Source organism: Primulina eburnea, unplaced genomic scaffold, assembly GCF_022965805.1.
Source record: "Primulina eburnea isolate SZY01 unplaced genomic scaffold, ASM2296580v1 ctg19, whole genome shotgun sequence".
Lineage (NCBI taxonomy): Eukaryota > Viridiplantae > Streptophyta > Magnoliopsida > Lamiales > Gesneriaceae > Primulina > Primulina eburnea.
The window spans coordinates 1-14,549 of NW_027331026.1; the positions used below are offsets into that span (position 1 = coordinate 1).

A 14,549-nucleotide genomic window follows, 5' to 3' on the forward strand; every position below is an offset into this window, starting at 1 on the left:
TTTATGCATGCACCTCTTGTCTCCTCAAAGTCGTTGTTGTTTGTGTCTGCCATTACAATCGACAATACTGGATGTCGATTGACCCATACATCATAAGAAAATGGCTCTTCATTTGTGCAGGCTAATGGTAATCATAGTTGGATAAAGACGTGGTTGAGCCTTACAAACTCTTGCAATCAGATCATCCTTGCTCGTTTCCAGTTCCTTTATACCATTGAATTCAAAATTCAATAATCATGTCACAAGTTAGCTTTGCATGATTCCAATAAACCGTCGCCTTTTTTGCCACAGTTTAATCATAACCGTCGCTTTTATAGCCACGGTTTAATATAAACCGTCGCTTAATTAGCCACGATTTAATAAATCGTCGTAATCTATTGCGACAGTTCCAATAAACCGTCGTAATATATTGCGACTGTTTATTAAAACCGTCGCTAATAAAAAACAGGCGACGGTATAAACAAAACCGTTGTTTTTTAAGCCACGGTTTAAAAACCACCGTCGCTATTTTAGCCACAGTTTTGTGACAAACTGTCGCTTTTTTAGCCACGGTTTATTTAACCGTCGTAATAGCGACGGTTTTTTATAACCCGTCGCTTTATTTTGCAACGGTTTAAAAACAACCGTCGCAATATACGGCGATTGTTGTAAACCGTATTAATATAAATAGCGACGGTTCAGCATAAACCGTCGCCGATTTAATTCGGCGACGGGTTTGTCTAGACCGTCGCCGATCTGAATCGGCGACGGTTTATGGAAAAGAGTCGCTAATGGCGACGGTTATAGTTAATTCCGTCGCAACTAGCAACGGTTCTATCTTAGACCGTCGCTATGATTCTATTTATACCGAGGTTCTCGAACAATTTTCTTCAACGATTTTCACCTATCTTTGGTAGTAAGCAAAACCCTATAAATTTTTCGAAGTTTCGGTTTTCTATTTTGTACTAACTATTTCGTTTTATTTTGTAGATTAGCTACTCGTGCCATTTTCCAGCGTCACGTGGAAGCAGCTATATCTTCGCGCAACATCAGGTTTTAAAGTTTTTTTTTGTACAGAAAATTTAATATATAATTGAATTTTTATGTATTAGTTTATTTGTGTAAATTTAATACATTAATTTTTGCTTAAATTTATTATCGTCGCGGTTCCTTAGGTGGACTTTTGTAACATACCGTCGCTATATTAATCGGCGGTTTTCTAAATAAGCGGCGGTTTTTTTAGAAAACCGCCGATTAATATAGCGACGGTTTTACGTATACCGTCGCTATAAATAGCGACGGTATTTGAACAACCGTCGCTTTTTATAGCGACGGTTTTGTGATAACCGTCGCTATATTAAGCGACGGTAATCTAAAAACGGTCGCTTTTTATAGCGACCGTGTTCAAATAACCGTCGCTTTGTTTAGCGATGGTTTTTTAAAAACAGTCGCTAAATAGCGACGGTCTTCTTTAAATAAACCGTCGCTATGAAGCGACGTATGTTAAAAACCGTCGTTTTGAGAAGGCAACGCTGACTTTTGTTTCGAAATTTCAAACCGTCGTTAAAACCGTCGCTTTCCCCTTTTAGCGACGGTTTTAGCGACGGTTTGACCGTCGCTAATTTTATTTTTTTTTGTAGTGATCTGCTACATATTATTACGTACGACATCAAAATAAAGAGCAAGTATCTTATGAGACGAAGTAATATATTTATATCTGTGATATTGATCAACCTGATTCATAAATATCATGAGTAATAATATTTTTGGAATGAAAATTAATATTTTTTAATTAGTATAGTTGGGTCATAGATATGTTTAGCAAAATTGACATGTAAGACAGACTCATGTGAGTTTTTATACTCTATGTAATAGTTTGGTACACATGATAGGATAAACATGTGATATATAATATAAGGATAAATTAATGATAAATAAGATGTAGAATATTATATTTAATGTTTGGTATGATTTAATAAGAGTGATTACAATTGAATCTCGAACTTAATATTTCAAACTTAAAATTGGAATCTAAAACCAAGGAACGGCAAAAGCAAAAGTCTCATGACGTGTACTGGTCATATACTTTTAATGATTTTTATATAGTTCAGAGGTATTCAAACTAGATTTTTATATTCTCTACAAAAGTTTAGTGGTATTCAAAGTAAAATTTTGAAGAATTTTAAAAATTCACGTGATATTCAAATTCAACTTTTAAAAACTCTACGAAAGTCTATATGTATTCAAAATGTCAATAGACTTTTAATGACTCCATGAAATTCTATTAAGTACAAAAATTATAGCCTAAGGTACAACAATAAAATGTCAAAAAAAGTTTTTGATTCAACAAAAAGATTTGGATGTACATTTAATTAAGAAATATCCTAAACTGACATACTCAATACAAACATTAAAATTTTCATCTTGTTTCATCTATTTATTTGTACTTTTTAAAAACATATTTTTTTTATGCTAGCAATAGTTTAAAATCAAAATTTTTAATATCGTTCATTTTATTTTTGGAGTTCCAGTCACAAAACCTCATAAAAATTAAAATTATATTTATTAAAATTTTTAAAAAATTATTATACTACATAATAAAAAAGTGATGACTGACTCTTCTGTGTACCCTTCGGAGATACACATGAATCAGGGTACTGATCAGGATGATAAGGGAGAAGACTCTGGACTAAATGCTAAACAGAATGCAGCAAATGTTAATATTGTTGGTTCTGCTGCTGGAGGTAGCCGAGATATGCATAACAAGATGAATGGGAAACAATCATTTGCTAGTCTTTTCAAGGATAATAGAGCTCCTGTTGAAGCATCATTACTGAAATATACTGAACCCCCAATTGGGGAGTTAGTAATTGGTTGTGAGGAGATTGAAACCGTGGAAAAAACATTCGGATATTGTCTTGTTGGGTATGTCACGGGGTCACGCCCGAATGCATATACTGTCCTCAACTTTGTTAAGCGATGGGGCGGGAATGTTAAATTCTTGTTCAAGGAAAATGGTTGGATTAAATTCCAGTTTGGTAATGAACTTCAAAGAGACTCAGTCCTCGATGGGGGACCTTACCTAATAGCGGGAAGACAATTGTTCCTAAGGAAGATGCCGAGTTGTTTTCTATTCAGCAAAGATGATATGGTGTTCCTACCTTTGTGGGTTCAGATCTATGAGTTGCTTAATTTGCGGGTTACCACTTTTCCTTCGATATTACACCCCACACAATTCAGAGATATGGCCGAGTGAATTACAGCTGCTACAGAATTTTGGATCCAATTCATATTTGAATTTAACTACTGTCATCTTCCCTGTTGGTAGTTTGATAGGGCATTCCCACACTCTCGACTTCTTAGCATCAACCTCCACTAAAACTCTAGTATATGTGGAGCCCTTCTTCGAAATAGTGAGTTGGTCTGAGTGAACAAATATTCTATTTAGACACGAAGCGTCAAAAGATCACGAAATCAAAATATAGAAAAAAGTACCAGCTTCCTACCCAAAGTTCGCATCAATCTGGCAAGGAGCATGTTTAGTTGATAGGTTAGCATAAAGCTCTCATTCAATATCAACTTTATGCTCAGGATCCACCAAATTGAACAGATGTTTTGCCATACGATATGCATGGTCGCTATCACCAAGAGGTGCCCACAAAGCGGCTTTCCATGGAGTCGATCATCCTCTCCTGTTTCGAGTCGAGACTGGGATTCAGGTTTTACTTGAGTCACATAAGATATATGTTCTACAATAACCAACTTTTTTTATACAATGAAAACTTCGTTGCTTTACAAAGATTAGGACTCTTATCCGTGGAAATCGCATGGTAAAAATCTGTTCAATTTGGTGGATCTTGAGAATGAAAATGATTTTGAAGGACCAGATCGATGCGAACTTTCGGTAATGTTGATCGTTTATTCAATAGTTTGAGTTTGTGATCATGTGACGCCTTTTTCTAAAAGAATAGTTGTTCACTCAATCGGATTTTCACACAATTCAGAGTTTTAATGTGGAAAAAATCATTTTTGTATGATTATTAATGAGAATAAAAAAATGATATCAGGAACATGACTAAAAACATTTACGTAATTATCATCAATTATTATTATTTACCTCACAAACTTTTGAACATAGGTGCACTAACATAAGACTTTTGAACATAGTCACAACTACAGCACTGACACAGCATCATTCCTGCACTAAGACTCACTCCCCAACAATCTCTTTCACTACAAGAGCCATATCAGTAACAATTGTCTTTATTTTGTTGAGTGTCTTCGTGTTAGGTGGTTTCCCAAAGCATAACCTGTCCAGTAACTTGCATAAGCCAACTGTTTCACAACAAGAGTCGTATCTGCAACAACGTTTGCAGCCCTCTTTATCTTCCTCAGGATCTCTGCAACAGGCGGGTTCCTTGCATCAGCCAACTCTTTCACAACAAGAGCCATATCCACAGCAGTGTTTGCAGGCCTCTTTATCTTCCTCACGGTCTCTGCAACAGGCGAGTTCCTTGTGGCGGCGTCAACAAGGTAACAACCAAGAGCCAAAACACAGGTTCCCCAAACAGGGACATCTTTGAGGAAGATCGATTCTGTTTTTTCATCCTCTTCCAGCAGGTTGACGAAGGCATGCGAGTCAGACATCACGGCAGCTAGATTCTTAGTATTAGAGTCGCAGAAAGACGCGCATTGTAGGTTGACTATCGACCCCTCCTTCGAGTCTGGGAATGTCGACACCTCGATTGAATGAGCTTTGACCTAATACCTAGTATCAATCTCCTATCCAAATTTTGATATGTTCGACAAATGGTCGGCGATACTCATGTGATAAATTTTTTAAGGTTTTGAGGCTTAAAAATCAGTTTAGGCTTTGATTTATGTTTGTGATCTTGTTAGATTCATTTAGACTCTCAAAATGGCTCCACTAAAAGATATTCTTTTGTATATGCATTGGAGATGGATACTAGGTATTTATTGAAAGCTCATTCGATCGAGGTTTCGACACTCCCGGTCTTAAAGGAGGGGTCGATAGTCGACCTCCAATGCGTGCCTTGTTGCGACTCTAATACTAAGAATCTAGCTGCCGTGATGTCTGACTCGCATGCCTTCCTCAATCTGCTGAAGAGGATAAAGAAATGAAGTCCATCTTCCTCAAAGATGTCCCTGTTTGGGGAACGTGCTAGTTGGGTCTTGGTTGTTACCTTGTAGATCTCGCCACAAAGAACTCGCCTACTGCAGTGACCCTGATGAAGATAAAGATGGTTGCAAACTTTGTTGCGTATATGGCGCTTATTGTGGAAGAGTTGGCTAATGCAAGGAACCCGTCTGTTGCATAGATCCTGAGGAAGATAAAGAGGGCTGCAAACGCTGTTGCAGATACAATTCTTGTTGTGAAAGAGTTGGCTGATGCAAGTTACTGGACATGTGATGCTTTGGGGACACCACCTAACACGAAGATACTCAACAAAATAAAGACAATTGTTACTGATATGGCTCTTGTAGTGAAAGAGATTGATTGGGAGTGAGGCTTAGTGCAGGACTGATGCCATGTCAGTTCTGTAGTGGTGACTATGTTCAAAAGTTTTATGTAAGTGCACCTATGTTCAAAAGTTTGTGAGACAAATAATAATAATTGATGAGAATTACGTACATGTTTTAGATAACATTTTTTTTTATTCTCATTAGTAATCATACGAAAATTATTTTTTTCACACTAATGCTCTGAATTGTGTGAAAATCTGATTGAGTGAACAAATATTCTTTTATACACTAAGCGTCACAAGATCACGAAATCAAAATATAGAAAAAGTACCAGCGTCCTACCCAAAGTTCGCATCAATCTGGGAAGGAGCATGTTTAGTCGATAGGTTAGCATAAAACTCTCATTCAAAATCAATTTTATGCTCAAGATACACCAAATTGAACAGATGTTTTACCATACGATATGCATGGTCGCTATCACCAAGAGGTGCCCACAAAGCGGCTTTCCATGAAGTCGATCATCCTCTCCTGTTTCGAGTCGAGACTGGGATTCAGGTTTTACTTGAGTCACATAAGATATATGTTCTACAATAACCAACTTTTTTTATACAATGAAAACTTCGTTGCTTTACAAAGATTAGGACTCTTATCCGTGGAAATCGCATGGTAAAAATCTGTTCAATTTGGTGGATCTTGAGAATGAAAATGATTTTGAAGGACCAGATCGATGCGAACTTTCGGTAATGTTGATCGTTTATTCAATAGTTTGAGTTTGTGATCATGTGACGTCTTTTTCTAAAAGAATAGTTGTTCACTCAATCGGATTTTCACACAATTCAGAGTTTTAATGTGGAAAAAATCATTTTTGTATGATTATTAATGAGAATAAAAAAATGATATCAGGAACATGACTAAAAACATTTACGTAATTATCATCAATTATTATTATTTACCTCACAAACTTTTGAACATAGGTGCACTAACATAAGACTTTTGAACATAGTCACAACTACAGCACTGACACAGCATCATTCCTGCACTAAGACTCACTCCCCAACAATCTCTTTCACTACAAGAGCCATATCAGTAACAATTGTCTTTATTTTGTTGAGTGTCTTCGTGTTAGGTGGTTTCCCAAAGCATAACCTGTCCAGTAACTTGCATAAGCCAACTGTTTCACAACAAGAGTCGTATCTGCAACAACGTTTGCAGCCCTCTTTATCTTCCTCAGGATCTCTGCAACAGGCGGGTTCCTTGCATCAGCCAACTCTTTCACAACAAGAGCCATATCCACAGCAGTGTTTGCAGGCCTCTTTATCTTCCTCACGGTCTCTGCAACAGACGAGTTCCTTGTGGCGGCGTCTACAAGGTAACAACCAAGAGCCAAAACACAGGTTCCCCAAACAGGGACATCTTTGAGGAAGATCGATTCTGTTTTTTCATCCTCTTCCAGCAGGTTGGCGAAGGCATGCGAGTCAGACATCACGGCAGCTAGATTCTTAGTATTAGAGTCGCAGAAAGACGCGCATTGTAGGTTGACTATCGACCCCTCCTTCGAGTCTGGGAATGTCGACACCTCGATTGAATGAGCTTTGACCTAATACCTAGTATCCATCTCCTATCCAAATTTTGATATGTTCGACAAATGGTCGGCGATGCTCATGTGATAAATTTTTTAAGGTTTTGAGGCTTAAAAATCAGTTTAGGCTTTGATTTATGTTTGTGATCTTGTTAGATTCATTTAGACTCTCAAAATGGCTCCACTAAAAGATATTCTTTTGTATATGGATTGGAGATGGATACTAGGTATTTATTGAAAGCTCATTCGATGGAGGTTTCGACACTCCCGGTCTTAAAAGAGGGGTCGATAGTCGACCTCCAATGCGTGTCTTGCTACGACTCTAATACTAAGAATCTAGCTGCCGTGATGTCTGACTCGCATGCCTTCCTCAATCTGCTGAAGAGGATAAAGAAATGAAGTCCATCTTCCTCAAAGATGTCCCTGTTTGGGGAACGTGCTAGTTGGGTCTTGGTTGTTACCTTGTAGATGTCGCCACAAAGAACTCGCCTACTGCAGTGACCCTGATGAAGATAAAGATGGTTGCAAACTTTGTTGCGTATATGACGCTTATTGTGGAAGAGTTGGCTAATGCAAGGAACCCTCTGTTGCATAGATCCTGAGGAAGATAAAGAGGGCTGCAAACGCTGTTGCAGATACAATTCTTGTTGTGAAAGAGTTGGCTGATGCAAGTTACTGGACATGTGATGTAACGTCCCAAAAATTATAAAGTCCACGTGAACCACATGAATGCAAATTATTAAATTTCTTTAGTATTTTATTAAATTATTTTAAAGCAATAAATGCATATTTATTTCATTAAATTGTGTTTAATTATTTTTATTCATTTTATGCATAATTATTGCATGGTAGAATTTATTTCATGAAATTTTAAAGGTTCATGCATTATAGATTTTTTAAGTTGCATTTTGAGCTCGAACGAGGAACGGAGACCGGAGAACTTTCAGGAAAATTATTTTGTTACATGATTTATTTTTATAAATTAAGTTATAGTGTTTTTAAGGGTATTTCTCAAAAATGAGATTTTATTTGGGTATTTTACCCGCATGATTTTATTTTTAACAGTACACAAATTTTATCGATTCAGGGGACTTTTTAAGGATTCGGCTAATATTTTCAAGAACTTTTCAATATGAAATATTTTTCGGGAGTGTGTTTGGATTTAATGGGCCTACTTATAAACTTTTGGGCTTAAACACCTTTTTAACCTTTTAATTACATGAATTAAGGCCCATTAACTAAATTATTATCTATATAATTAACACTAATTATTCCCTAAGCTCACCACTTAACCTAATAACCCTCCACTCAGCCGCCCACCCCCTCCAATTGGCCAACCTCTTCGTGAGTGCAGCAGCAAAGATTTCGGTGCTTCTTTTTCCTCCAAGCTCAATTTCCTTCCACGTTCCGTGTTCCTCCGAGCGTTTCTGCACCAACATCATAAGGCACGCCATGTATCCTTATTTCTGCATTATTCACGCCATTATATGCTGTTACATGTGTTCTCGCATACGAAAAATGTTTAAATCAATTGTTGCTTCGTATTGTTCGTGAAAAACCGTATTTTATGCATTTAACTCACGTGTTTGATGTTTGGGTGCAAGGGGCTGCCGATCTAGGGTCCTTAGGGGCTGTACATGTCGAGGTTTATGTTAGAACAACCTGAGAGGGCCTCGGTTCAGGTCTATGCAGGGAAAAAACCGTTCGTTCGGGCGCTAGTGCGCGCATAACGGCTAGATCGAGGATCGGTTCGGTCTCGGCTGTACAAGGGGCGTCCCTAGCTCTGGAACAGATCATAAAGGGTCTGAACCATGGCCTAGGGTGGTTCGAACGTGGCTGAAACGAGGATAGGATCGGAACCGCTTGAGCGTTGGGCGTTTGGGTGATGTTCGAGTGCACTTCGTGGGGATCTAGCGGTCATGTGTGCTGTGTTTGTTGCTTGGGGCTGGTTCAGTGGGTTATGCAGGTCCAGAGTAGTCCTCATGTGATCTAGGTGAGGCCGAGCCATGACTGGCTCATCGGGTCTATGCTAGGAATGAAATAATGGGGGTTAGCTCACTAAGGACAAGACTTGCATGTGCTGTAATTTCCAGCAACTCTCAGGACTTAGCCGAGAGGTTAAGAGCCTATTATTGACTGATTTAAGGGTCTTTTAAGTGTTTATGAAGTGTGGTAAGAAGTTGGGAAGAATTTGGTTAAGTTTCGATTCGATTCGGGTTAAAACCGGGACCCCGGTCTAAGTTTTAAAACAATTCTGTTAAGTTATGAAATGAGCTCGAGTTTACATCTAGGGATGCTTTTAAAAATGTTTTGGGACATTTTTAGGAGTTTGGTAAGCTTCGGATCAAAATAATGAGTTTTGGATTTATTCGGGATTTAATCGCCACACGAAAGGTTAATTAAAGAATTAATTGAAAGCCTAGATTTAAGCTTAATAAAATTATGGGAAATTATATTTAAGCTGAAATAATTATTAGAAGTCTAAGTTTTTAATTTGGGAATTATATGCTAAGGTTTGGTTTAATTCGGGATTAACACGTATTAATAGGTTATATTTAAAGATTAATTTAAAAGTCATAGATTTAAGCCAAATAAAAAGATGGGAAAGTTCTTGTAAGCTTAAATAATTATTGAGGACGTGTTAGAGTCAATGAAATTAAGAAAATGTCAAAGAAGTGAAATTTTACGTCTATGGGCAAAACGGTAATTTTTGGGTTTCCAAGGACAAAATGGTCATTTTGCACTCGGGGTGAGATTTTGGTCCTAGCAGCGCCCTGAGCACAAATTCATGATATTTTAAATGTTTATGCATCATGTTCATGATTTTTACGCTATTATGATAATTATAGTGCATGCCTGGTTTAAAGGAAAAACTATGTATACGCATCCTTTTAATTAAGTGATGAAAATGATGACACGTTTTGAAGGAAGTGATTTAGTTGTGACTAACACGATGACACGATGACATGTAAGGCCCGGGCTCAGTGGGCGGGTAATGCCGTCGCCGATATCCCTCGCCGCCGGGTACACGTAGATGGATCCATCGACTGACATGATGACATGATGATACGAAAGTCACAGCTAATGAGCGGAATTCAAATTAAGATTTTAACACGTATATGCTGATACAATGATACATGTTATTACTATGTTTTGACAGGTCACAGTTACGCATACGCATTGATAACATGATGAGACATGTTTTGACACGTTACCATTTTACACGACACGCTTATGTTCATGTTTTATGTTCATGTTTTTAAGCTCATGAAATGTATGTTGATTATACTATTTTTCACTGCTGTGTGCTACGTATATGTACTCGTTATTACTGGTACAGGTGTGTTGAGTCTTTAGACTCACTAGGCGTGTGTGATGCAGGTGAGCATGTTGAGCAGGAGACAGGAGGTGCTGAACTCTGAGTAGGCAGTCCTGGTGCGGTGACATAACCCGAGGACCTCACGTTTTTCCGCATTTTGAGTGATGGTTTTTGAGAGGAGGGTTAAACATTTTATTTACGTTGAGGATTTTCATGATTTTTACTAATTTACATTTACATTGATACTTGTTATTTTTAATTGCTATATTTCCATTGTCTAAATAAATATGATCCTTTTAATTGTTATTTTTAAAATGATAGCTCAAAAAAAAAAAAAATAGTTCCGCATTTTAAAACTAGCAGACGTTTCATGTGATGCTTTGGGGACACCACCTAACACGAAGATACTCCACAAAATAAAGACAATTGTTACTGATATGGCTCTTGTAGTGAAAGAGATTGCTGGGGAGTGAGGCTTAGTGCAGGACTGATGCCATGTCAGTTCTGTAGTGGTGACTATGTTCAAAAGTCTTATGTAAGTGCACCTATGTTCAAAAGTTTGTGAGACAAATAATAATAATTGATGAGAATTACGTACATGTTTTAGATAACATTTTTTTATTCTCATTAGTAATCATACGAAAATTATTTTTTTCACAATAATGCTCTGAATTGTGTGAAAATCTGATTGAGTGAACAAATATTCTTTTATACACTAAGCGTCACAAGATCACGAAATCAAAATATAGAAAAAGTACCAGCGTCCTACCCAAAGTTCGCATCAATCTGGCAAGGAGCATGTTTAGTCGATAGGTTAGCATAAAACTCTCATTCAAAATCAATTTTATGCTCAGGATACACCAAATTGAACAGATGTTTTACCATACGATATGCATGGTCACTATCACCAAGAGGTGCCCACAAAGCGGCTTTCCATGGAGTCGATCATCCTCTCCTGTTTCGAGTCGAGACTGAGATTCAGGTTCTACTTGAGTCACATAAGATATATGTTCTACAATAACCAACTTTTTTTATACAATGAAAACTTCGTTGCTTTACAAAGATTAGGACTCTTATCCATGGAAATCGTCCAGGAAACTTGCCAAATAGATGTGACAAATGCATGTGGTGCACCTCTTGATCCTCAAAGTCGTGTGTCTGCCATTACAATCGACAATACTGGATGTCGATTGACCCATACATCATAAGAAAATGGCTCTTCATTTGTGCAGGCTAATGGTAATCATAGTTGGATAAAGACGTGGTTGAGCCTTACAAACTCTTGCAATCAGATCATCCTTGCTCGTTTCCAGTTCCTTTATACCATTGAATTCAAAATTCAATAATCATGTCACAAGTTAGCTTTGCATGATTCAAGAATTTTCGATTACGACGACGTATAAATTTTCTACCTCAGCCGCAGAAATGATGGCTGAGAAAACCTCATTTATGATGGCCATATCCATTGTTGATGTGTTGTTCACATTAGCAGGCTTCCCTTCTGGAGCACTGAAATTGTGCTATGGGGAAGTTGATGGATTGGTTTCAAGAAATCCTTTCGGACCTTAGATTAACCAGTCCAACGGAATGAAGTGCAGCCTTCCATCAAGACATATGCTTTCCCTTTAATAATTTAGTGTGGTTTGTGTATTTCGAGTGGGAAAGTTGTTCATTCCATTAGAAAACATTTATTCTATGGCACTAAAAAGCCAAAACTTACCGAGAAATTCGTACATGGAATCAGAATAGCAGCACAATTCAAATGACCGAATCAAGTGAAAAAAGTAGAATCTACAGGTTAAATAGGCCTTGTTCCCCCTTTCAAATATACAATAACTAGAACCAAAATGCATCATGAGATCAAATGACCGCTTGAGAGCCAAAACGCTATAAGAATATCAAAACTGAAAAGATATGGACCTATATTTAATTCAAGTGCAAAAAATATATCACTTTTGTCCATCTTATAGGTGTAATGCTCCCGTAGATATGTACAAAGCCAGGCTTTACCCATTTGCCATGAAGACCACACGGGTTGTCCGCTATCTGGTGATGTTTTTGCCCATATATCAGAAACACGATGCTTAACCCAACCATGTGCGCCATAGTTAACCTGTAACATTTGAGATGCGCTCTCGCCTTTGACAATTATGATTCTGAAGTAAATTTATGCTTGTATTTGTACGCATCATGTATTTGTGATTGTAATATGTGAAGTGAGAAACGAGCAGTTTTTTTCCATTTATCAAGAGAGATGAGAGATAATCGAACAAAAGCTCTTGGGACTTGTTAAGATTGCACGAAAGGGTTGGCCAGTAGTTCATTTGGAGGTTGATGTTCAAGTGAGGAGCAACACTGAGAATTAAGGGTTCACGAGACATCAAAATAACACTCATCCGTAAATATCCAGTCTAAAATGCAAAAATGAACAGAAACTAGAACATACCCCCACGCAGGTTCGGTATCCTTGTTAGTTGTTCCATATTCCCTGCAGGTTCGAGACCTGAGTTTCAGGACGTGAACTAGCTATCAGGAGGTACCATCCATGCTGAAACAGAAGCTCGACCAGAGAGGGATCCTCATCGGTTTTAAAAGACTTGATCCTTTCTGCCTGGTAATCATTACGTTCTCGCTTTCTCTTGTATTACAATCACTTTCCACCTTGCTCTGAGAACATTTAAAAAGCTTCAGTGAGACTCAATGAAAAAGTGCTTGATAGTTGTCAATGTGGTGGAATAAAGATCAGAACACGAAAATCTCTTTGCGGAATCGATTCTCCTTAAAGAATACATGGTAGGAGGATCCTTTTTGAATCATTAGGTTGCATGTTCACTAATCTGCAGATCAATAACTTCTGAATACTGAATTCCTTTTTGATTGAGAATGTAGTTCAGATGCCCTTTTACTTTAGGCTTATTGCCCCGTATAATTTTGGTGGGATTCTTCTCCCTGGACAACTTCCATCCAAAATAATTTGATTTCGGTCATTGACATATGGACGATGATGCAATTTGCCGTTCAGAGATACTGTAAAATTTAGGCATGCTGGCTTGTTTCCTGAAATTTTTATCACAATCACATAATCTGGATTTGAGGTAAAATATTCCCTCACATTTTCAACTTCATTGGCAGAATACCGTACTTTTACAGCCGCTGTTTCTAAATCCAGCACCTGCTCAAATATTTTTCATCATATGTGGTATCAGAATGATCAAATTTTAGCCTTTTACCACCCAGTAGCTGGTAAACCTGTGATTCATTCAATATTGGCAAATGAAAAATTTTATGGCAGCAGTGATCGAAAGCATGTCTCAACAACATTGAATTCATTTTCATTTGGCCGACCTTTCAAAAAGGAGAATTAAAGTTGGCTTCAATCTCACAGTTACAAAAAACATCCTACACAAATAGAAAATGAGAGTAATTATGGGAATAAGAAGCATCTTACATATTAGTCGGATCTCTTAACAGATTAGCTGCTGTATTTGGTTCAATGTTTCTATGACCTGTGAGTTTTATGTGATCGTGCTAGTTCAAGATTCCTCTCTATTCTGATTCAGTAATGAAAATTATCTTGCAGCACGATGGCACACACTTGCGATCCAATGGTTAAAATATGTAGTTTGTCGTAAAAGAATAATCATTTAATGGGATTCTAATTTGTTGAATGAAACTGGGGCAATCCATATAATCATGTACCTAGCTACAACTTTTATCTGGGAGTTTAGATGGTGCTTAATAGTTGTTTACTTGTGAAACTCAATGTACGAAACTGTTCTTTTTAACAATAAGAGTAACCTCTCCTTTAGTTTGGCATCCATCAAAAGCTGAACGATATTATAGATGTGACACAAATGGATATTGATTCTTGAAATTAATGTGTTCTTACTGGTTTAAAGGCCTTGTTACATGAAATTTTCAGGGAAGAATTGTTGCTTCAATAGCTTTCGGATTGATTAGTACCTTGATATCTAGTTTCCTGGATTTTGCCTATTTGAAGGAGCCAAAAAGGGTGAATGAGGGTTTGATTCTTGTTTCACTGTTACTGTAACAAGCAGTGACAGTCCCGTATCAAATTGAAAAAATACAAATTTTATTTATTATTTTTCCAAAAACAAGATTTCTTAGGGAGAACATGGTATTTTGTTCATTGTGACGCTGAAATTTTAACAACTCTTCTGACAGTGA

At 37.4% G+C, this 14,549-nt stretch overlaps 1 long non-coding RNA gene and 1 pseudogene across 1 annotated transcript; one reads left to right on the plus strand and one right to left on the minus strand.

Moving 5' to 3' along the window:
- Positions 1 to 697: 697 nt before the first annotated feature.
- On the plus strand, positions 698 to 10,628 carry LOC140820838 (uncharacterized). The gene is made up of 2 exons (XR_012115597.1): positions 698 to 1,032; positions 10,424 to 10,628. It is a non-coding gene; the product is annotated as an uncharacterized lncRNA (long non-coding RNA).
- Positions 3,272 to 14,164, minus strand: LOC140820837 (alpha-L-fucosidase 2-like; annotated as a pseudogene).
- Positions 14,165 to 14,549: the final 385 nt, after the last annotated feature.